At 37.8% G+C, this 24,566-nt stretch overlaps 1 long non-coding RNA gene across 1 annotated transcript in view; it reads left to right on the plus strand.

Annotated features, from left to right (window-relative positions):
- The window catches only part of LOC142036715 (uncharacterized), a 265,893-nt gene that overhangs the window by 117,901 nt on the left and 123,426 nt on the right, over positions 1-24,566 (plus strand). The window contains exon 2 of the long non-coding RNA XR_012652209.1: positions 7,699-7,789. This is a non-coding gene — a long non-coding RNA (uncharacterized LOC142036715). The remainder of the gene's footprint in view (positions 1-7,698; positions 7,790-24,566) is intronic.

The following is a 24,566-nucleotide window of genomic DNA, read 5'->3' on the forward strand; positions in this document are numbered from 1 at the left end:
AAATGAGATTCCCTCCACCACTCCCACCCAGACTTTTAAGGTAAAATCTCCCTTTCCTCAGGCAGAAGTACTTGTACCTGATTTTGTTGATAGGCACCAGTTAGCTTTCAGTTAATACATTAACTACATGTTCTAGATACCTCTTTTTTAAAACATATAGCAACATTTTCTCATAGTTAGCCTTTCTGTGATACGACTTTCTTGCTAAATATTATTCCTTTTATGCTGCTGAAAAATATTCTATTCAAAGTGTGACTTATTTAACAGCTAATATGTCTAGATTATATCTTCCTCTGTAGAAAGTTTTTTTCCCTTTAGTTTTCTTTCAATGTCCAGATACAAGTAAAAAAAAAAAGTCATAATTACCTAACTCTGAGACAAACACAATATACAACTTTGTAGAAAATTTGCCATGGAAAAAAAAAAATAGAGTGTTTATTGGAAAGGACAGCCTTTTAGAATTCAGTTAAAGGTTGCCAGTGTACATATTTTGCTACTTGTGCATAAACAGTGATTTAATTTTCTGTTCTGCTGACATATTCCAAAAATCTCTATTGGAAGAATGTGCTATGTTGACCTTACCCTTACCAAATTTTACAAGCACACTACTAGTCAATTCCCTTAAAAAAGATATTGTTGCCAGTAATCATTGTTAAATGTAACCCCACCAATCCCACATGGGGTAACAAAGGTTACCTCTTCAAAAAGAGAGCCTAATGTTCTGAATCCCATAGTTTACTAAAGGTGGACAACATTTATGTCAACCCTGCCCCCAAAACCCAACCTGCAGCCTGTTAAGTAAATGCCTGATGAACACACCCAAACCACTAGAAGGATCCAGTATTGTCACAGGTGATGTGCATTTGTTCTTATGATTTGCAAGTGAAACCCATCAAAAAGAAGAATCAGCAGTTTAAAACTGAGGTATTTGAAGAAGTTTGGAAGGAAGTATGCTAGCAATCTTCTACTAATATAGCATATTCACCCAGAAGATCCCTAATTGCTGTACAAATTTCTCCAGAGGTTTTGAAGGTGTTAGTAATTGTTAGAAACATATTAATTTATTTTCTGATATGTGGTGCCTTCTGGGGTGAGAAATACCTTTTATTTAACAGAAGCAAAAAAATTAACTAAAAGCTGAAGGATAGGGAGGGGAGGATTCCAGGTAAGTGTGATGTAGTAACATTTATATAGTTTTCTCTACAAATGGGTAAGAAAGCTGTATTAATGATTTGTTAGAAATATTTTAATGCCTTATGCTATGTATAGTCATCTTGTGAAGTACAGTGTTCATGTCCTAGGAAGCTGCAGAAGGGGTGTATGCCTATACCATCTCACATCAATCCCTAGTCCTGTATAGAAAGTTGAAGAGATCTTACAATTTTTTTTCAGAGATGTCCTGAATGCTTTCATAGTATAGTTTGAAAATGACTATGTGTCGTGGTTTAACCCCAGCCAGCAACTAAGCACTACGCAGCCGCTCACTCACTCCCCCCCCCACCCAGTGGGATGGGGGAGAAAATCAGGAAAAGAAGTAAAACTCCTGGGTTGAGATAAGAACGGTTTAATAGAACAGAAAAGAAGAAACTAATAATGATAACACTAACAAAATGACAGCAGTAGTAATAAAAGGATTGAAATGTACAAATGATGCGCAGGGCAATTGCTCACCACCCGCCGACCGACACCCAGCCCGTCCCCGAGCGGCCAAAATCCCTGCCCCCCCGTTCCTAGTTCCTAAACTAGATGGGACATCACATGGTATGGAATACACTGTTGGCCAGTTTGGGTCAGGTGCCCTGGCTGGGCATGAGAAGCTGAAAAATCCTTGACTATAGTCTAAACACTACTGAGCAACAACTGAAAACATCAGTGTTATCAGCATTCTTCACATACTGAACTCAAAACATAGCACTGTACCAGCTACTAGGAAGACAGTTAATTCTATCCCAGCTGAAACCAGGACACTATGATTCATGGAAAGGTTTTATAATGTGAAGAATAGGAATGCTATGCAAGTACAAAAAGTTAAGAAAATAATTTATTTTTGAACTTTTTTTAATACTTAAGATTTTCCAAATCTGATTTAGGCAATGTTTTAAGGGTGATGAAGATCTGTAAAAGGCTTATTGATATTGAATATACTAGCTTCCTGTATGTAATAGGTATGCTATAAATTTTTATTTAGTTGTTGGAAGGAAAAAAAGATTTCACATTAACTGTGCAGCATTTCATATAAGGTATTTATCTTCTAATGGCTGGTGGCCTAAAGATGCTAATTACATTAAAAATAGTATTTCCTATTCAATTAAAGCCCTCTTTTGGATGCACATTTCTGTACTCCTAAAAGATGAACTTTTTTCTAAAGTGAAGTAAAGATATTGTTAAAAGAAAGTGGCAAGTTAGCACAACCCTGTTGTATTAGTATCTTCAGAGCTGCTTTGTTTTATGCTTTCTTTCCTGAGGAGATCAATAATGGATGGCTGACATCATTCTTTCACCACTCAGAAATGAGAAAGCCTAAATGCATTTCTTTAGGGCAAGCATGTTTTTCATCCTGAGCTGAAAAGCCTGTAATTGAGTGAGGTTTATAAGTGTGATTGCTATTGGTGTGTGTTCCAGTCTGACGTGCCTCTGAAAGGTTCCACTGGCATTTACCTGACTCTTAGGAATGTTGACCTCATCTCCCAAACCAGCCAGCATGTGAAATGTCTCTGCTGGGAGGCACATATACAGAATTAACCTAATATTCAGGAGCGTTGAGGCTCAGCTTATGATCGCACTGGTAACTTTCTTAAGGTTTGCTGGTTCTATGTAATGTGCACATACTCTATTCTTAATTAAGAAAGCAAGCAGAGCAGAGAACAGATGTCCATCCCCTTGCAATGTTGACTTATACTTCTATCTTCCTGGTAAAGTGACTGGAAAGACTTTATCAAGTTTGCTGTCAGTAAGAACATGGGAAAATTGGACGACTTATTCGACAGGACTGTTCTGCTGCTATTCACAAGCCTAAAAAGTCAGCAGAAGTGTCTACTTCTGAAATGACATGTCAGTATAGACATGTTTATAGCACAAGACTCTAATTAAAGAGCAGTTACTATTACTTGTCAATACCAGTAGCATTTAGGTCTCCAATCACTAATACAAATGGGAATGTACCCAAATGAAAGTGGCAGGGACAAAGCAAGAGAAATAAAGAATGACAGGCTCAGAGTAAATCCAAAGTCATCTCTGTGGCTTGGATCTCTCTCTCGTGTAAGCTGTCCTTTTGCTACTCTAAATGCCTTCCTGTACCCTAGGAAGCCACCTGTGGCACAGCAGGTCTCTGGTCTTGCCAGGACACTGACTGCATTACCGACCAAATGGGCACTGAAAATGGCAAGAGCATGTTCCAGAGCCAGGCAGCCTGTCTGCTCTGCCGCTCTTGCCTGAGGTGATTTTATTTTACCTTTGGAAGACTTTCTATAATATATTTGCAACATGTTCTCCAGAATGGTTCAGGTGTATGGGGGGATCACGGTGAGGATCGGGCAGGCTTCGTCACTGTTGAAGATTTTGTCCTGTCTGCTTATTTTACCCATCTTTTTAATCTGACTAGTAGTCTGCTTTCCATCATGCACACCCCAGAAGTTTCTTGGGAAAAAAACAGCAAAATTATGTAATTTAATGTGTTAATGTTTTCATCTGCAAATTTGCGAGGAAGTAGGTAAGACAAATTGGCTTACAGTGAGTGTGAAATGGTGCTGGAATACAGAACACAGATGCACTAGGGTACAATAGTTCTTTCCACAATTAATTATAGTACTGAGAAAAAGATAAATGCAGCCTCGATTTGTGTTTTTAGTGGGGCGTTTTGGCTTTTTTGAAAAGAAGTAGAGATTCTGTGGGGTGTCTTGGGAATCTTGGTGGATGTCGTGGTGCTGGCATATGTAACTTGAGAGGCGATTGACTGCCTGATGCAAAATGATGTTGGATGTCACAGCTGTGCTGCAGGGGTGGGTCCTGGCTGTCTGTGCCCAGGTGTTGGCTGCAGGGGTCTCTGTAAGGAGAGGTGGGGCTGCCTGGTGCCGGGCTGGGCCAGTTCCAGCCGGTTTGAGCTGGTTCTGCAAGGGCACAGCTGCGCCCCTGCCTCTGTGGCAACGTATGTAAGAGAGGGCAGAAAATGCTGGACAAATGGAGGAGAAGGAGTGGAAAAAAGAGGGAGAAAAAGCGGAGGCAACACCAAGGAGGTAGAGGTGCTCTGTGGTGGAGCAGATATCTGGTGGAGGACACCGCACCAGAGCAGGTGGTTGTCTCCTGATGGGAACACCAGCCTGTGGGGAGAGCCCATACTGGAGCAGGGGGAAAGTGTGAGAGGGAAGTCTCAGAGGAGAGGAACTGCTACATGCTGCCCACAGCCCCTGTGCTGCTCAGAGCTGGGGCGGAGGAGTAGGGGTGAAGGGTTGAAGTTGAGCTTGGTAGAGCCAGGAGGAAAGGTGGTGTTTGAATGTTTGTCTTTGCTTCTTGCCACTGAATCTATTTTAATGGGTTATTTTAATTTAATTAGTAACTTTCACTAATTTTAACAAATTAATTTTAGTTATTTAATTTTGTCCCTCTGGTCCTGCTGAGGGGAGTGTGTGAATGGCTTGGTGGAGCTTGGCCCTTAGCTAAGACTAGCCCACTGCAGAGCAGAAGGTTGTTCAGCAGTCAGTATCAATGTGTACTTCTGAGACCGAAGATGGTGTTTTGCTGTTAGTTGTGCAGATAGAATTTTATCTCCAGAAGTAGAATAAACCCTTAAATGCTGTAAACTGGCACAGTTTTTAATATCCAACATATGTCTGTCTTGCTGGGTGAATCCAGTTCTATCGGAAGCAGTATTCCTGTATTTGTTTTGATACACAGTGGAAATAAGTGCTAGTTCTCTTTTACGTAAATATGCTATCTATTTGTGAATTGAGTTTCAAACTCTTTTATCAACACTGATTGCTGCCCGGGGAAATGATTCCAATATATCAAAGCCTGAGAGAAAAGCAAGCCAAGGGTGGCTGGATATTTCAAAGCAGAATAAATAATGAGCATTAGAATTCATGACAAATAAAAGCAATTTGTAGTACAGAGGTAGGCGTTGCATTAAATAAATGCATTTAAAATATTGCATGTAAATGAAATGGATGTCTGAGTTTAAGAAGGAAGAACAAGTGCTATGCACCAGTGTTTAATAAGGTATTTGTAGGTTGTAAGAGACTTAATTTGAAAATAAGTTTACCTATAATTCATTCTGGATACTTAAAAATTAATTTTTTCCTCATTAGAATCAGTCACATTTACTCCTAAAGAGTAATATTTTATTCTTTAAGTAGGTTTCTTCATTTGCTCTACCTATAACACAAAATACTATTCAGTGCTAGAAATAGTGGGAAAATATTCCTAGCAGCAAGTTATTTAAAGACAGAAAAAGGGATATATTTCACTTTCTTCATTATGGTGTGATAAGGACGGTTTACTAGAAAAGGTGAAAAATATTTTGGGTGCCAAATTGGATAATGGACACTGTTTGGGTTTTTTTCTCTCAAGCATTTATTTTCAGCTCATGAGTAGAACTATTGTATATTTTCCTGTTTTCCAATGGAAATGTAGCAGTGTTATGGCAAAGCCATTTCTACACAAAACCCCCTTATTTCCTTGTGACAATTAGATGTTTTTGGAAGCATATGTTTTATCTTATATAATGGTATAACAGCTACAAATGAAGCAAAATACAGAAAAGTAATCTTTTATAAAAATAAATGCAACAACTGTATTGCTTGAACAAATCTAGGATGTGACTAGATTACATTGCTCTTTTGTTTTAAACGTTTTGGGCCTATGGAAGGACAAGAGCTAATCTGACATTTTTTTTTAACAAAGTGTTGCATAATTAGTGTTCACTTACAAGGAAAATTCTTTCTCTTCTAGTATTTTTAAGATGTTTTTCACTTTAAAGACATTAATTATTTGCTGACCTTGAGAGAGTAATGCTTTGCACCATGGTGTGGTTGCTATTTGGAATATGTTCACCATTTTTATTAGACTCCAGTAATGTACTTTATTAAACAAAGAACCCTGGGGTTTACTTAGTGACATACAAAATGCTTGTACATGTCTGTGTGTGAGATTTGAACATGCAGCCCCTTTCTCTTTTCAAACAAAGAACATGCATAACAGAAATGCGAAGCGTTACATTCAATCCTTGTTTCCAGGGTTCAAACCACTGTATGCAATTGGCCCACACTTGAGAAAATTATAATTAGAGAGCGATACTGAAATTTCTAGTTTCATATTTTTGTAAATAGTCTTCAGACTGCTCAAAAACCATACCTGGCAAATCTAGACATGTCCATCTCTATTCTGTGATGAATCTGTTCTGCTGCCTCATTGTCACAAGTTTGTTTTTTTAAAAAAATTGTTCCATGATCACAATAGCTCAACGCTGGTTAATCAGCTTTTCCTACTTTTCCATAAAATAAACTCTCTTGTCATTTTCTCTCACTTGTATCTTACCTATTTTTTCCCCTTTCTGTCACCTTCTTGTAACTTCTGATGTAGCTGTCAGAGATCTGAGTCTTACTCTGTGCCAGGTACTAAGAGTTTTATGACTTCAAAACAATTACTAATACAAGAAGTGAAAGTTTCCTGAATGATTTGACACGGGGGCCCTGTTCTATAGTGCAAGAAGGGGGGTTGTGACTCTCAACTGGATCTGCACTTGCTCTGTTAGGAAAAAAAAAACAAAACCCCCCACACCAAACCTGAGGCAGGCAGTGTACTCTTTTTTTATTTTTTCTTTTTTTTCCTGGTTTTCCTTTTTTCCAGTGTTCTTCTCCCCCCCCCCTTATCTTTCCCTCTTCCCCCTTTCCTTTTAAAAGAAGGAGATTCCTCAGTAGTTGTACTTTTGGTGAGCTGAGAAACAGTAGAGGCTGCCAAGAATCTTTCAACTCTCACTGATTTTTCATTTCAAAATCTCTTGTGTTTTTGATGGCAAAAAATTTTGAGCAGAAAATCTTTTGTTGTTTGGGTGCTTCCCTAGATATAGAGCCAGGCAAATCAATAAGAAACATGCCAGCACTAGAATGGCTCACAAGTTGACTTCACTAAGTTTTAATGATAGCCTGTATATCACACACTTTTTTCTCTCTTTTTTTTTTTTTAAATAATTATCCCATATATGTTTAATAGAAGCTGTTCTAGAAGTTTTTTATTTTAACTGTGTGAAATGACTCATGGCTTAACTGCCTTGAAAGCAAGACTGAGGTAAGGCAGACTCAGGTCCTATTTCAGCCAACATGGCAGTTATCCTGTTGACTCCAATGTTACTGTTTAATGCATAATAATATATACAAACTGATTAAGTAGGGACACTTTTTAAAATTTGTGTTAGTAATTTAAATATGAAACAGTACTGTTAGAATACATAGATGTAGCTGCATGACACTATGGCTTCAGTGGCTATGCAGTGTGTCTTAGGGAACCTGTTATGCCTGTTCTGTATGCTTTAATGGTTGAGTTGTAAAGCTGACAACATTCAGTATCTTATTTCAATCATCATTTGATACTCAGACACTCTCACAGCTAGCCAGCTCATCTGTTACCTGGACTTATAATTTTGACTTGTCTCAATTTATTGCACATTTACATGACATGTGGCATTCATTTGTGAATATTCTTTTTCAGTTGAACAGCAAGTTGACAACAAGTCTGAGGTGAAAGTTATGATATTTTAAAGGACATATAATCTGCTGTGCTTTTCAAAACCCCCAAACAGGTAAGATACAATCAAATTTTAGACTAGATTGTGTTTTGCTAGTCAGGCACCATTATAATTTGACAGGCATGATGTGATACAATGAAATCTGAATGATATAACCCACTGTGACATAACTGATAGGCCAATGTAGAAATTTAATAAATGTTTCCAATAAGTTTGCTGTACTCAGCCTGTCATGTCCCCAGCCATGCCCCAGTGTGATGTCAGTGTTTGGGTCAGGTGTTTGATCTTAAACATTACAAAATGTAACAGTTTGTTTATTAATGACAAGTGTGATAGGTGTTTCCATGTAGCCTTTCTGGATATTCTGGACAAGAATAATGTTGCAACTACATAATTATTCCAGTGTAGGCAGCTGGAAACTATCTTGGTTGTAAATGGTCAGTAGAGAAGTTACTAAATATATGGAATTACTTAACCTACTTAAATATAAATTGCCTAACACTGATATACTCTGTTGTGGCTAGCTATGACCTAACTGGCTTCTTTCTGAAGTTAATTTAAAAAAAAAAAAAAAAAGAAAGAAAAAAAAAGACCCAGCTGTGTTTTTTCCTATAACTTATCACAACAGTGGCTTACTCAAAGAATTATAAGCAAGGTATCTCCCCATCTACTCCTTCCGATTTGCATTCCTGCTACCATGAGAGGGTTCTCTTCTAATTCAATGAAAACCAGTTGGTACAACTAAACTCCCAAACCTCCTAAAATGACATTTAATACCTAAAATTAACAGAATATAAAATACTATTCTTAAAAATTCTGCACACTATCCCTTCAGCCAGATACCAGTTATGCCTTGGCCTCCTTTCTAAGTAGTTAAAGTTAATGAGTTGGAATAAAGAGTGTTTAAGTTTCTGTAGTCATCTAAGTCTTGTGTTTTTACTGGGAATTGGCAGCCTCACAAATGTAGTTCATAATTAGAATGTATTTGTTATCATATCTGCATTACCTGCTTGTTATATGGAAAAAGCCTATTAATATTGCACACCACAAAGAATGTATTTGCAAATATTATTTCTAGGAACTTTATCTGAAAGCCTTGTAAACAATTTGTACTCTTTTAAATAACAAACAGTGTAATTAACAGCACTTATGAAAGAATTGCTTTTACAACCTGAGTCAAAACTATCTGGCTTATTCCAAATTAGCCGATGTAAATGTTTGCTAAAAATGGACTGGGTAATGGAAACCAGAGAGCAATTGTCATGCATTATTTTACTTTTACACTTGAAATATGGACTAAGGAATCAGTGTAAACTAATTCAATATACTTGTATCACCTTTACAAAAAAACCTTACATGTAAACCACGTCAAATTTCACAGCAGTCTTTCGGGACGAAGGACAATATTAATAGATTAATTATTAATTTATTTATTGCAACACTTAAGTGAGAAATATTTCTTTAAAATTCCAGGACCAGAAAGAGTATCAGATATTTTTTTCTTCAGAGCTTTAAGACCTGTCTGTAGGATTCTGCTGTGGAGGCCCATGGAAACTCCACTGAGACAAAATCTTCTCATATTAAGGAGTGAAGTTATGGATACATATAAGCACACTAGTAACTTTGTCACTAGTGTAATCTAATTTAAAATTTGTTTGTGGATAAAAATGATAACACTTGCAGGTTCAATTCTTTACATTGTTTTATACTGAAATCTGGTATAATAGAACTTATCTCCAAAAGAATTTTCCCACAGTTAATTCAACTGGTACAAACCAAGCAATTTTCCTCACATATTTTTGAGAGATTTTCTTGTGTTTTATTTTAAAATATATTTAATGATTTAAATTAGAGCAAAGCTTGGGGAGCAGCAAGAGGGATCAGTGAATGAGAGACTGAATTGTTGCTTGTAGCTTACTACGTGGAATTGGAGGAGGGGTTGTGGGAGCGGAGAGTTTCAAGAAGCATCAGAAGACAGCCCCAGTTCACTTGGAATGCTCCCTACCTGCAAATGGCCATTTTATTAAAAGCCTGATCATTATCAACATCAAGTCTCTTCATGTGCCACTATTGCACAATGAATGGCAGAAAGCACATGAAGTATATCTAAATATTGCTGTCTGTATGACTGGACTCAGATGGCATTGGCAGGTGGTAAATTACACTTCTTTGAACAAGCAAGTTTGTTTCACTGCTAGAGCTGTAAACCCAAAAAGAAGGTCTTCCCAAGGTGGCTTAGAAGCATAGCCAGTTTTCCTTACCATTTTCTGAATGTGCATGTTAATTCTAGCAGCAAACAGGAAAGTGCCTCGCTAATCCTTCATACAGGCATTGCTTTGACTCAATATACATTCCCTTTGTAGCCAAGATGGGAATGGATTAAAGTTCACTGTACTCCCTGACCCACTTTCCTCCATACGCCACCTGTGGCGTGTCTGTAGGTTGGCATGGATCATACTTATCTGCCCTGATGATGGGCAGTATTAAAGCTGCTGCAGGAAAGATCCAGGGCTGCCTCTCCATTGTCAAATGTGATGTTGCAGAAAGAATATCATATGTGGTTGGTGATGGTGACAGTATGAGGCATAGTATACTTGTGCACCTATGCTACAAACTACGGTATGGTTGAGTCTATTGTAAGGGGATGTACTCTTGCCTCATCTCCCTAGAGTTGTCTGAAGCTTGTCACAATGCAAACATAGAGGTGAATTTTGGCTGGAATTTAGGTGCCAGTCTATATTCAAAGTACAGCATGAATATACCCAGTTGTTCTGTAAAAATAAGAAACTTCTATCCTCACATGATTCCAGCTTCGAAGGTGCCTTATGCATTCAATATAACAGTGTCTGCAGAGTCACTCTGAATACATATTTCAGTTGAAATGCATGCTCTCTTTTATTATGGAATAACTTCATTGATGAAGGACATTCAAGTAACTTGAGTCCTGAAATGTACTGGTTAAAGACAGGAATAAACTGTCCCCTGCCTGTATGTAGTAGTAGAAAGACTGCAACTATTCAGCCCCACAAGCCTGACGTATCTGGAATATCAAGCCTCCATGCTCTTCCTTGCAGAGGCTGGGGGCAACAGGGGTGATGACTGTAACCTTTTTTTTGCAAGTAGACAGATGGTCTTGTTATTTCAGTCACCTGAATAGATAATAGGTAGTTCAGGAAAGAAGTGCTTATTTTCAGCTGAGATGTAATTGTTTCTGGACACAGAATATTACCATTTAAATCTATTCTTACTGTCTTAATCATTATCTGCAATAATTTTATTAGGCATCCTATATTATACAAGGTAAATGTAAATAAAAATACTGAATGGTACTGAATCATGGGAATACTAATAGTCCATCTAGGTTTTTTAGGAAATAAGCCTCAGGTACAAATGTTGCTATCTGGTATTATATTTAATGTAGTTATTTGTCATCATAATGCATTTCTGGGGTGTTTTCCTTGAAAAGCAAGCTATACAGTAAATTTGACATATAAGTTAATAGGGAAGAAGAGGTAAAAGATGGAACGCAGGTAACATTAGGCTCCAAAAGAGATTTGGGAATGATATGTTGCTAATGAATACAAATCTTTTTTAAGTTATATTGAATGGCTACATTCAGCAAGTCCAAAAATGTTTTATTCTGAAATCTTTCACTGTATTTATCTGTTTCAAGAGTCTCTAGCTGTGTTTTTGTCCTTTTTCTACCTATCTCTTCTCTCTTGTACTTGTCTCTATGGCTTAGCCCCACAAGGATATCCAGAGGTAGGAGCAAGGCAAGTAGCATGGCAGACTTCCCTGAAGCCTCTACCAACTCACTGATGCACACTTGTTTTAATTTCCTCTCTGTTATTCCCTCCCCCCTGCCTTTTAAAAGGTCATATGGTTCAACAAACAATCCAGAGGTGCCTTTCTAATTATTGTGTAGTAGTTGTGCTTGTTGACTATCATCAACACCAAAAAGTGGTTTTCACCAAAGCTAAAAAGGAGTTGGAGACCCATTAGGATTTAACCAATCAACAATAGGCCGGATTCATCCCTAAAGTAACTTCTCTAAACTTGCCTGCATCTGAACTGGTTAGTTCACAACTCCTTCTTTACCCATAGAAACAGACAGTTTCAAAACCCAGTGTTATTTTAATTAATGGCAAACCTCTTGGCAACACAATCAAGGTGGAGTAATACTATTGCAAGATATTTAATTTCATGCATATACTAATGCAATACTTAAAAAGGTAAATTGTGTTTTGGAAGTACTTGGTCTGTGTGAAAGGAGAAGTTATATAAGAGAGGTGCTCATTGACTGGGATGATGGGAAAATTGCACAATGCAGGAGGATTTCCTATGGTTCAGAAACAAATCCAATATTAATTGCAAGAGAGTCAGGAGACTTGAGAGAGAAATACCTAGTTTCACACCATTCCAAGCATAGGTTTGTGCTTATACAGCTAAATTACCCTCCTGGTATGTTCTCTCTCCTTTTTTCATCCCAGAAGAAAAATTCATGTAATGCTACTCCATGCATTGGATGCATTTCCTTTGCTGAGGAAAGTATTTCTTGCTGCTTGCTTTCACTCTGTTCTGTGGAAAATTTGGTGAATTGACTACAGAATGAACCCTTCTTGCTTGCTAATGAATCACTTGCGTGTTCTTTTCTGGATTTGCTAAGGGTTTGTCAGTGCTCCACTCTGATTATATTTGTATGTAGTCTTGGAGGAAAAGGTATTATCCTTTAAAGGTGCTTTACATCTATACAAAATTCATTCTCCCTTGGTAATATATACCTTGGTTACTCAGCAGGGTTTATGCCATTGTTGTGAGCCTCATCAAGTGCTTGCATTTACACTGTGTTTGCCACACTAACTGCTTTGGTATAGCTGTAACAAGGAGCTATCTCTTCTTCCCCCACCCAGCCTCAATATAGACAAGGTCTAAGTTATGAATATGATAACTAACTATACATTACAATTCATTAAATATTCTTAATTCTGATGTGGGAACAAATAAAATTCATCATTAGCAATTGAGTTTTAGAGTGAATGTATATGGGTGCATGGGAATATGTATGCTAGAAGAAATTTATGCAGATTAAATCCATTAGCAATTTTCTGCACACCTCATTAGGCAAAATATCAAATCCCACTTAGCTCTTCTGCTCTCATTAGACAATTTAAACTATACTATTCCATACTATGGAAATAAAAAAAAACCCAAACCCCTGGTGTAGTGTCCTGCAAGTGAATTCTCAAAATCTACAGCTGTCATACTAATACCTTGGACTAATCATGTTGCCTCACTGTACTGTATCATTGTTCAGTCTGCCAAGAGACAGGCAGCCTGGCAACTACAGAGGGGCTCTCTGGAAAACAAGTATATTTGTTACTTTTTGTCACAGAGCAGTCCAGGCTCCGTGGCACCATAAGTGGCCTGAAGCATGTGTGCAGCTGTGCATCAGGTGTTGAAAATGCTTCCCAGTGATGATTGTTGAAAAAGTTGCCCTGCACTCTTTTTGTCAGAAAATACAGATTTATCAAAAATTGAAGTTTTCTGTGTGGGGATGTCACACTTGTTAGAACTTAAAATGGAATAATGTCTTGGGTTAATGACAGAATATCTGGTGTGGCTACAACAGTGTCAGGAGCCATCATTTAGCCATCACTTTAAGCCAATTTAAACCAACTTCACTCCTTAAGTGTTCCCAACCTGCCCTGACCCCAGCAGCTCATTCCTGTCCTCCCTCACATGCTTATGCTGGCACAAGAATGGACAGCAAAGGGGGACAAATTGGCTTAAAATCAACCTGGCAAAATCAGAGTGAATTAGTTTTGATATAGTTATGTTTGCTTATCTGGCTCGCCACCTAGCCTTGCAAATGCTTACTCTGGCACAAAAGATAGGAAGAAAGTACAGGTTGAGGCTAGAGAGAGGGAGGACAGAAAGTCCTGCTTTTAGTGGTAATATTATTTTATTGCAATTTAAAGTTTTCATGATACTGTGGCAATAACATGATCAGTAATTCAAAGGAAGTTCTATAATCCAAAGGTGAACAAAAGCAGGTGGAAAACTTTAAAGGGAGTTTGCAAGAATTTGTCATTAGTTTCCCAGGGAAAGAGGAAGAAATGGGACTGCCCCTTGTCTGTCCATTTACACACAAGAACAGATATGGAAGGAAGTACAAGCTAATATTATTATAACTTAGTCCATACTGAGTGCAAATCTAAAAAGGATGGAGGAACTTTATTTCTTTCTCTTCTTGCTATTTGACTGCTCTTCCTGTTTTTGAGACTGAAAAGTGCCAAATAGTTTTCATTTCCATGCCCAAACTGTTTTGTCCAATGCAAGCTTCCACAGTGCAGAAACAAAGGGATCTCTTACCCAGAGGATGGCAGGGGGAGAGGAATGATTCTCAGCTGAGTACTCAGGGTTGAGGTCCAGGTAACTTTTCTTTCTTATTTGAGTGAAAAAAACACAGTAGAGTGAGAAGACACTAACAAAGGTACTTAGTTCCTCTTCATGTACAGTATAAGGGCAGTATTTTACTTTTAAACTAGGTTAACCATATTTTTAGTTCCTGTCTTCTTACGGATGCCAGAGCAGGTAGAATTTCTGGTTTTTACCTTACACTGGAAACAGCAGTGTATAAGAGGATAGATGAATTCTTGCAGTGCCACATGTAGTGTCCTTTGCTGCCTTTGATCATTTGTCATTTTGATCATTACAGTTTGAACAAAGTAGCTAATCAATCCCTTCTCATTGTGTCCTTCACATACTGCCTGCTATCAGCTTTGTTAATTTCCTTTATATTCAAAACTGTACAGAAAATAGTACTGTAGGTCTTCTCAGTCTAGTGGGTGGGCCTCTCATTCTGCTGTGAGAGAAAGGGTGCTCCTATCACCAGCTGGCACCTCACTCAGTCAATCAGGAACACTTTTGAGACTCATCAGGGTATGTGACTCCCTGTGGGAAATATTTTGTACCTCATTATGCTTTCTGTAGCCAGTAGGTGCAGCCCACATGCTGAGAAGCACGGCCATAAGAAGGAATTGGCAGTCAGGAAGATTTCTGGAACACTATCAAAGACTCCTCAACCCTATTTCTTCTTCTGTTCAGTCACACAAAAGCAGACCCAATGTGGCATATATGAAAGTGGCCAAGTAGAAGCTAGTGGTTTGTGCTTTTATTTGTTTTGTGTAGACTTATGAGAGTTATGGTTTCCAGATACCTTGGTGAAACTGGGACAGTCCTAACTGTCTAGACAAAGTGTAATTCCAGTTCTTTCTGTATGAGTCATTTGTCAGTCTGAGCCTCAGCCTCTGCTGACCCCACCCTGCAGGAGGGAAAGGGGTTGCTGGCTACTCCTGCCAGTGTGGGTCACTGGGTCTCTCAACATCATGGGACCTCTGAAATGATCTAATGAACCGAGTTCAGTCATCTAAAGAGAAAAGTCTTAATTTTCTTAATTTTTTTTCTGTGTATCTGGCAACACAGGGTCAGATCCTCCCTCAGCTGTTGTATGCTCCCTAGTTTCTCTGACCTTGCCAAGGGAAGGGAATTCTGTCAGATGTTGGTTTATGAGCAAGTGCTCATAGCCATGGGTGAGCTCATGGCACAGAACTGGGCCCTCAATTGCATTTGAATCAAAGGAAGATGAAAAAGGAGAGAGGGGGAAGAAGTTGTCTCATTTTTTGTGTCAGGATTGTCTTTTCTCCTGGACCATAACCCATTCCAAATCCCTTTGTTAAACCATGAATACACTGTATGCTAAAAAAATAATTTCTCCTATTATACTTTACATGCAATAAAATTCTTCAAATTCAAAGGTCACCAGCCAGACATGTAAAATGACTTCATGAATGACTTCAGCTCATTAATCATGCCTCAGTGTAGCAGTGGTTCTCCTCTGTTCATTAGAATAACATTTCTTTGCACTTTATGGCAGACCATCATTATAATACAGAACAAGGACAACAGAGTGTGAAAGACTTTTTGTAATGAGACTTCATAGCTGCTCATGGTGGGACTCCCCATCCTGTTTGCTTTTGAAAGAGCTGTCTGACAAAGGTTCAGAAGGATATTACCTGATGAAGAGAGCCAGGAAGAAAGTTTCGCAGGGAAAACTGTCAATGAGCTGCATAAACCCAGCTGCCCTGTTGGTTGAGCTGTCAGTCTTCACACAAATACAGAGAGAAAGTCTTTAATTGTACTCACCACACATATGACATTTTATGCTGTATCATTGTCATTTGCAGCAGTTCTTAACTCACAGTGAAAAAGCAGCAGTTCAGGATCCCCAGGATCTTGAGTGGACTCTGCACTTAATAAGGAGAAACTGTGTAGTTTAATAATTACCCATTATTGAGGAAAATAAACTCTTCATTAGAAACTCTAAAACTCAATTGCATCATCAATGCTCTTTCTGTTATTCTAATATTATTTCAGTCCTTACTTTGGATATACCAAAGAGATGGAGTTATTCCAATAGTGCTGGACTGAGACAGCTAATTTAAATCTCCCTTAATAAATATTTTAAGGGATGTTAATAATATTTTAGTATCTTTCTTCTTTAGCTGGAATAATGAAATTGCAAAAATGGCTTAAAGTCTTGTGGATGTTCATTTTTAATTAAAATGTTCTTCTCTGTTTTCCCTCAGGAGTATAGCAACTTTAAGTGCTAGAAAAGAGCAAGATTCCTCACAAAAAGAAGTACCAGTCTGACTACTGACCTCATGTTTCTATAACTTTTTAATTTCCTGTCTCTGAGGTCAATACAGGTTCTCCCCACAAAAAATAAATACTTACAAATCCAGGCCCTTATCTTGTTCCCCTGCCCAATTTTCAAATCCCTTTGAGGCAAATGCAGTTTTAATTCATATGGGAGGTAGCATTAGAACAGTTCTCCAATATGCAGATAGAGGAGTAATAATATGATGAGGCATACTTATAGTATTGCCAGCCTGAAGAGGTAAAATTGAACTTTATAATCAATGGAATCATAAAGTATTTGAAAATTATTATGTTCTTTTGGCCTGCTATCTGTTTTTTCTTTATTGCCCATCTGCAGTGTTTGTGATAGTGACTGCTATAGATACTATTCTTGCCATATACCTCTAATTTGTCTATTAATTAATTTCTACATCTAATCTCCTAATAAATTCTTTTCTTCACCCCGGGTCAGTTCTGCACCTGTAAACTCTGTATGTGCCCCTAGTCACTACATCCTGAAATAGACTCCACTCTAGGCTTCAGCAGCTGGACTCCCCAGCTTTGCTGCCATTTGTCCCAGCAACTCCTCTGAAGATCTGTACATTCATCTTTTTCCTCACTGGCCAAGGTCTCCTTCCACATGGGTACTGCAAGGGCCAAGGGCAGAAAATTGTCATCTTTCAAGCCTGGAGTTAGGAAGAACCACTGTTCTTCTCCATTCCCCCAAGTATTTCTGTCAGTGCTGGGTGAAGTGACAAGAGGCATTGAAGTAAAAGCAGCCGTTCAAAGTATAAAGCATGGTTATAAAATGTTCATGAGCTCCTTTCCTCAGCTGCTCTCTTCTCCAAATCATCAGGCCACTTTCTGCAGTGTCTTTTAGTCTATTTTCCATCTTACTCTCTGATGGGCCAAGAAAAGACCCTTTTTCCTTGTAATCTCTAGTCCTCTTTCCCTTATGTTGCTCTGATTTGCTTTGTCAAGTGATCAAAGTCCCTGTACAGGTGAGCTGTTGCTTAGTTACCACCTGCTTAGAATTCACTCTTGAAAAATTGCTTTGTCTTGAGAAGTAGCCACATCTTTGTTCCTTGGTGCTCCATTTAAATGGATGATCAAAGTTTATCAGTGCTCTATTAGCACTGTGCCCTGTGCAAAACTTTTTCTTGTCAACTTTTATGGATTTTAGGTCAGTCTGGAGAAAAGAGATGGGAAAGAATGCAAGAATGTTCTGCAGTTTAGAGAGAATGTTTGTCAGAAACGAGTCTGACAGGGAAACAAAATGCAGAGTCTCCAGCACCAAATGGGCATAGCCAGACATCCTAGATAGTTACAAGAACCAATTAAGAGATTTTAGTGTTGGAAATTTTTTTAGATTATTGCCTCTAGAATTTTGTTTTTCTGTAGACTTTGGGGAAAAGGTTGATTAATTCCATTTAGGTACACAAAAGTATATCCCAATGATAACATACATAAAAGTAAAGCTGCAGCAATCTGGAATGTAAACCTTCTTGCCCTAAATAGGCAGAGAGAAATATCTGTGCTACTGATTGCTACTGTTGCTCTGCCTCTTATTCTTTTCCAAATCACCTCCTAGAGTCAGAACAAAAGTTGCATTTGCACGTGCCATGTGCATGACAGTATACTACCTTAACTTCATGTTTCCTTTTCAAGTGTACCAATCAGAACCAGGCAAATCAACTGCCAGCGTTCTTTATCAGCCATGCATTAAGCAAGAGGTCCATTAATGCGTAGAGCAGTGTTTGGACCAGACAGGACATCAGCAGCAAACACCTGCAACAGCAGCATCAAAAGCAAAGACAGACTTTAGGTGAGAAATATGGTCATAAAATTGTACGTAAAAGAGCATTTAGCAGCATCAGCAAACATGAAGGACTGATTGTCACCTGGATCCCATGTTGTACCCAGACCATTATTGATATGTATTTGCTCTTTGCTATGTATGCAGGTATTGCTCTTGTCCTAAGAGTGGCAGCTAATGAGTGGTCTTCAGAATCAAATTCCAAGCACCTCAGTAAAACAGTAATTAGTACTTTTATAATATGGTATGTTTCCGTCACGTGGGAAAATGTGGGAACAGTCAGTCTTGGGCTTTTTTTTTTTTTCCTGGAGGCTTTAAGTGTGTGCTCTGTCCATTGCTGTAAGGTTAAGTAATTTATAGAATGCATTGTAGCAGGTTTTTCAGGGTGTGTTTAAACCTATTAAATTAATGGAGAGAACAGGGAGCAGAAAAAACAAAGGGTTAACTTCCTGATTATTTTTTAATATAATTTATTTATTAAAATTTATTTCTTATCTTTTTGTCATTCTGTAAGTAGAGTACTTGTCTAATGTTAATGTGATACTCTATACCTGTACGGCATCTTCTATCTATCGATAACCCCTGTGCTAAAAACATTCTTCAGCATACCTAAAGTTTCATGATCAGTTTGGTTTGAACTAGTTCTTTTTCCTAGCTAACATGTTTCACTTAAAGTTGCATAACTCAACTGATGAGCTAGGTACACTGAGCTGTAGGATCAGTCCTCCAAAATGAATTTGGATTAGTATAAATGTACAATTAATCTTAAAGGCTTTCTATAAAAAGCAGTAGTGTCATTGTGTGTAGATGCCTTTTTGGTAAAGTTAACTTTGGGGGAGATTCTATGGCACAATTATCCACATGCAAAAATATGATGATCGCTGAAGAGCGGCACTGGAAATGCACAGGAACCAAAGAGAGAGAGAAAGGAAGAGAGAAACTTTATAGGCACTTTTTTTTTTTAAGCAATTTTCCCTTTGTCCTACCTCTTTCCTTGGGTCTGGTAGAGATAATCTTGACTTCTTGACTCTGTCTCCTATGTTTTCTATATTTATATTCTGAAATTTGAGGAAAAAAGCAGAATGGAGTGGAACAAACTATTCCAACCGACCTGTGTGTTCTATCCTTCTTTCCCAACTCTTGGTGACCATCCATTTAGCAGTATCTGACATTATTCCTCTCTTTCCTATATCTTATTTGACTCTTCCATCTCAAAAGTCTCTCCTAGAATGGACAGTCTCTTCCTTTTTTTTTTTTCCTCTACTTTGTGTATTTTTTGTCACGAATACTGGCTTTGATTTTTTGCATCTTCCTGCCGGCCTTTCTTTTATTTTAACCTGCCTTTGGATTCATCCCTTTATTCTGGCAGTATCATATATACAGAAGCAGATAGGTGGCTGCTGACTGACTGCTGTGGGGTGAAGAGCAATGACTCTGTCACTGCATGGGGATTTCTTCTAGGAAATGGAGGAGCCTAGTGGAAGTGAATGAGGTGGGCCTGGAGTAGGATCTGGCAAGTGCTACATATTTCCAAGATGCCAGGCCTGTAGCTTAGGTCTACTAAATGCTCCAGGTGGGGGGTCAACAGTTTAAGAAAGTTTTCTCCTAAGTCACGTTGTTTCAAAGTTAAGCAGCCAAGAGGTTGCTTTTCCTTACAAGTGACAATAGGTTGAACTCCAGTTTTAGCGTTTCTTCCCCCCTTTTTTATTTACCAAAGAAAAATAAAACTAACTGGTATCAATAGCTATTGAAAACTGATTCACTTCAACCAGCAAGGAGCAAATTCTAACTGCGCTTTTGATCAAGTCCTGAGCTATATTTTCACAATAAGGAAAATATAAATACTGATTTCTGTGACTGATAAACTGATATCTGAATATAGAATACATGTGTCTCTTGGACTTCTTTTTTAGAACAGAACTATATTTTATGAGGAAGAGCAATTTACCAAAGTGGCGCTTAAAAGAAATGTTAGCTTCAGCTAACACGTGCTGTAATGCCAGATGAGTTCTCCTAATACTCTTTTTGTATTCTCTAAGGCTGTTTTTATATTAGTTAAATTTATGTCAAGTTCTTGTTTTACAGCAATTGCTGTAATTATTAACTTATTCCTAGAATTATAGAATCACAAAACAGTAGAATCATAAAGTAGCTGAGGTTGGAAGGGGCCTCTGGAGATCCAGCCCACCCTGCTCAAAGCAGGGTCTGGTAGAACAGTTTGCTCAGGGGTGTGTCCAGTTGAGTTTTGAATAGCTCCAATTATGGAGACTCCACAACCAATCTGGACAATTTGTTCCAGTTTTTGTCAATCCTTACAGTAATAAATAAATAAAGAAAAGCTTTAAGTGGAGTTTCCTGTGTTTCAGTTTGTGTCCATTGCCTCTGATCTGTCACTGCACTGGCTCCATCTTTTCTTCTTCCCATCAGTTACTTACACACACTGCTAAAATGTGAAAAAAATAAAATAATATGCAAAACAAGGTGATGATTCTGAGGGACAGCAAAATGTGCTGTAGAAATAGTAATATCCAGTTTCTACAGGAAATACCTTGCAGTATGGGAAATGAAAGCAGATAAAAGAGAAAAAAACAGTTAAGTCTGATACTTTGATTAGTCTAGGTGCACCTGATTCAGGTACAGCTGAGCAAGATTCTTTCTTTCTTTGCTGTCTAGTTAAATTTTATTGGGAAAAGGGGACTGTAAAGCTATCACTACAGTATTAGTATTATAGCTTCTGTTATTCAATATTCGTTACCATTTATTTATTTTTACACAATGTTAAATTTTGCTAACAATGAGATAGTATTAAGTATTTTTGTTGTTAATTCTTTTGCATAGGTACAATGTCAGCATAAAAGCAGCTATTGGGGAGATCAAAGCTTGGAAGGATTAAACATTGGGAATGTACTTTATTTCTGACAATTTGTCAAAAATTACTAGGGTTTGTTTCATATAAAGGTATTACAGATTTGTGAAGAACAAACAGTTTTGAAGCATGTATCAAAAGAGATTTAAGTTAGAAGCGAGAGTATTGATTTGAGATGCAAGATTACTTGGATACAGGGTTACAAAGCAGGTGGAAAAAAATGAATAAAACCAAGAGTAGTCTGAAACCAAATTGTATAGAAGTTCAGAAAGAGGATCTGGGCCCAATCCTGTGTCAAGTGCCAAATAGTGTCAATACTACTGATTTAAAAAGCACATTGAAGAATTGGGCCCTATTCTGTTTAAAATAGCATGTCAAACTCTATTTCTCCCTTTAGTGCTGTTTCTGTCTCTATGCCAAGCTCATACAGGGACTCTAAGAACAAGTGTTAAAGCAGGCTTTCACATTGAGTGTTTCTATATTAAATCCAGTTTTCATGAAGCAGCTAGATTCTATTTAGGTTCCACATCTCATAATATTGGAAAGTTTTTTTAATTGCTAGGCTGTAAATCCTCTGACTAACCAACCCAAATATTTTAATTTTTAACTCATGACAGTAATAGAAAGGCACTTTTGGCTCCTGGTATTTTTGTTCCTGATAGCTGAGAGCCTTGCAGTGTTTAAAAATATCAAGCCTTGAACAGCTTTGCTCTGTTCAAGAAGCTCTAAGGCATGCAATTTCTTTGTCAGCTGATGTTTGCTAGATTTAAAAACAAAAAAAACCCCTTCCAACCCTGAAGTTAATTACAAATTTGGCAAACACTTTTGTAATTCTGATGTTACCGTGGTATTTTGCATGATATCTCAATGTCCACGCTAGAACTGTGAATTTAACTAAAGAAAATCTTTCCAACTTCTAACAGAAAATGTAAACCTCCTCTTTTTGAATCTGCAACGTGCTAAAGGATCAGGGCCTTAACATTTTATGCAGGTGGAGTTGTGACTGTCTGGGCCTGCTCTGAAGACAGCTGTGCTGCACCTGGGTACAAAGTCCATCTTTTATGAAGTGTGTGTGTGACTGAACAGGTTCTTGAGTAGGATTTGCTGTTTTTCAGGGGAAGGTGGCTTTGCACTGGCATCCTGCCTTCAGTTATTTGTTAGTCTACTGTACAGGATCATCCAGGGTTAGCTTTTGCTTCACATTCTGCCAATTTCAGTTGGCTGTACATCTACTGGAGCTACATAATTTTCTAATTCTCCCTGGTCAGAGGGTTTTGTAACTAGAAACAAGTCAAAAAAGTGAAGTGCCCAAACAGCTAGAGAATGGAAATTTTTATTTAGTATGGACACACTTTCTCTTGTATTCTGTAGGTTAAGGACTGTTTATCATTCACTTTTCCCCAGCTCTGGCTTGAAAGTATAGGTGGACAAGATCTGTGTGTATTTAAATGTATGTTATTCAACATTGACAGCCTCTCAGAATGGAAGAAGGTTAAACAGAACAAAAAGTCTAATCATTAACCAACACTGTCTTTAGTCATTTACATCTGGTGGCAAAGGGTGCAGCAGTTTGGTTTACTGTGTTTTGCTCCCACTTTCTAAAAGGTAATTACCTTCCCAGGTACAATGTACCTGAGGTCCAAGACGTAGTTTCCTTTAGTTTGCTACTGGGTTCTGAAAAACCTGGTCCTTGAAAATCATAGTTGGGCACCAGGTTCCAGTACTTACAGATGTATTGATTTACAGAAACAAAGGTGGTTCTTGTGCTCAAAGACTAGGTGACAGTGCCAAAATATTTATATGAAGCAACAGTGGCTTTATATCAGAGCTACAGGAACTTATTAGGGATGCCTTCTAGTGTCTGGCTTGTCCATGCACTAGGTAGCAGTATGAGAAAACTTAGTGAATTGTATCTATTCAGTAATTACTAGGAGATTTTTTTCATTACAAAACTGAATTTTGCGGGTCATTTAATGTCTTGTTCACTTCAGATTTTTAAGGACTGATGTGTACAAAACTATCTTTAGTACGTCTTTAGCAAAACTGATTTTACTAGCCATTGTTTCAGTATTGTTAATCATTTGCAACAGCAGAATTAAGAATACACCTCAACCAATTTAGAATTAAAAGTAACATTTTGTAGGCAGTTAATTCTTATAGCAGGCTATGCACCTTAGATATTTTGAAAACATAAAACCCAACATCTTCAAAGCAACAAAGATTTTAGTTTGGTCTGTGTCTTTGTCAAAGTACTATAAGAACTATTTCACAAAACTTCATGGTCCAATATGCCAAATAAGAGAAAGAGAGGCTGCAGATGATGCATATTTTGTATGCAAGCTGGGGCTATACTTCCAAGTATGGGATTCTACATAGAAATCTTGCCTTGTATTTATATTAACCCCAGGGATGCATACACACATCAAATCTGCCATTTCCTTCTTCCCAGAAACAGTGCATAGACTCATGACTTCTGTCTTACAAAACCAGGACTGAGTATTGTACATTAGGCTATACTTATAACAGTAATTTGTAGAGGCAGAGTCATAAATGGAGATCCTCAGAGTTTCCGAGCTAAGTTCTTGTAACAAGGTCTACACAAACCAGGGGTGAGAACTTCTCCTGAAGAAATGATTGACTTTATTCTGAAGCTATGGTTGCTCTGGTCTTAGCACAAGTTAGAGAAGTCACAGTCAAGCTGAGAATTGATAAAGGAGAGCGAAACACTTCTCTGCTTCACCAGCTATCTCCTCAGCTGCCTCTGCAGTTCGTGGGGGTGTGAGCTCTTCCATTTGTAGACCAATTGAAAGCTTCCCTATCCCCAGGGAGTGGAGGAAATCCATAAGACTTATATTTTAGCTCTTCACACTGTTCAAGGACACAATTTCAAATACAAAAGAATGCAGCTTACTTTTATTAGACTAGTAAAAAAATGTCTGGACTGTAATTTTTTTTTAATTCACAAAAGTGTTGAAATTTTGACTTAAGACCAAGAAAAGGTTTCTAGCACTTTTGCATTCTGATGCTTCTCTATAAGTTATACTGTGGCAGTTAATAGGAATGTACAGATCAATAATTAATTTTTAGCAAGTCTATTAATAGGGAAAACTAAAGTGTTGATATCACCTGGTACAGAATTTCAGTATATTGAGTTTGAGTCTCTGGTTTTGGTTTTTATATTTTCTGAAGAAGTTTCATAAGGATGATCTTGTATTTCCTATACTGTGCACACAAAAAGGCAGTTATCAAGCATAGAATACTTATCCATGGCCTGTTACTATGCTGACCTTCAATTTTGAAACTGAACATATTTATACACAATTGATTGAGGGCCCTACAAGACCTCCTTTTGCTCTGTTGAAACATAGGAACAGGAGAAGCCACAAAAGTAAAAAATTTTCCCCTTCTCTTCCATCTTCAAGGTTTTCCATTCTTAGTATGGAGGAGAT

Source organism: Buteo buteo, chromosome 11 (assembly GCF_964188355.1).
Source record: "Buteo buteo chromosome 11, bButBut1.hap1.1, whole genome shotgun sequence".
Lineage (NCBI taxonomy): Eukaryota > Metazoa > Chordata > Aves > Accipitriformes > Accipitridae > Buteo > Buteo buteo.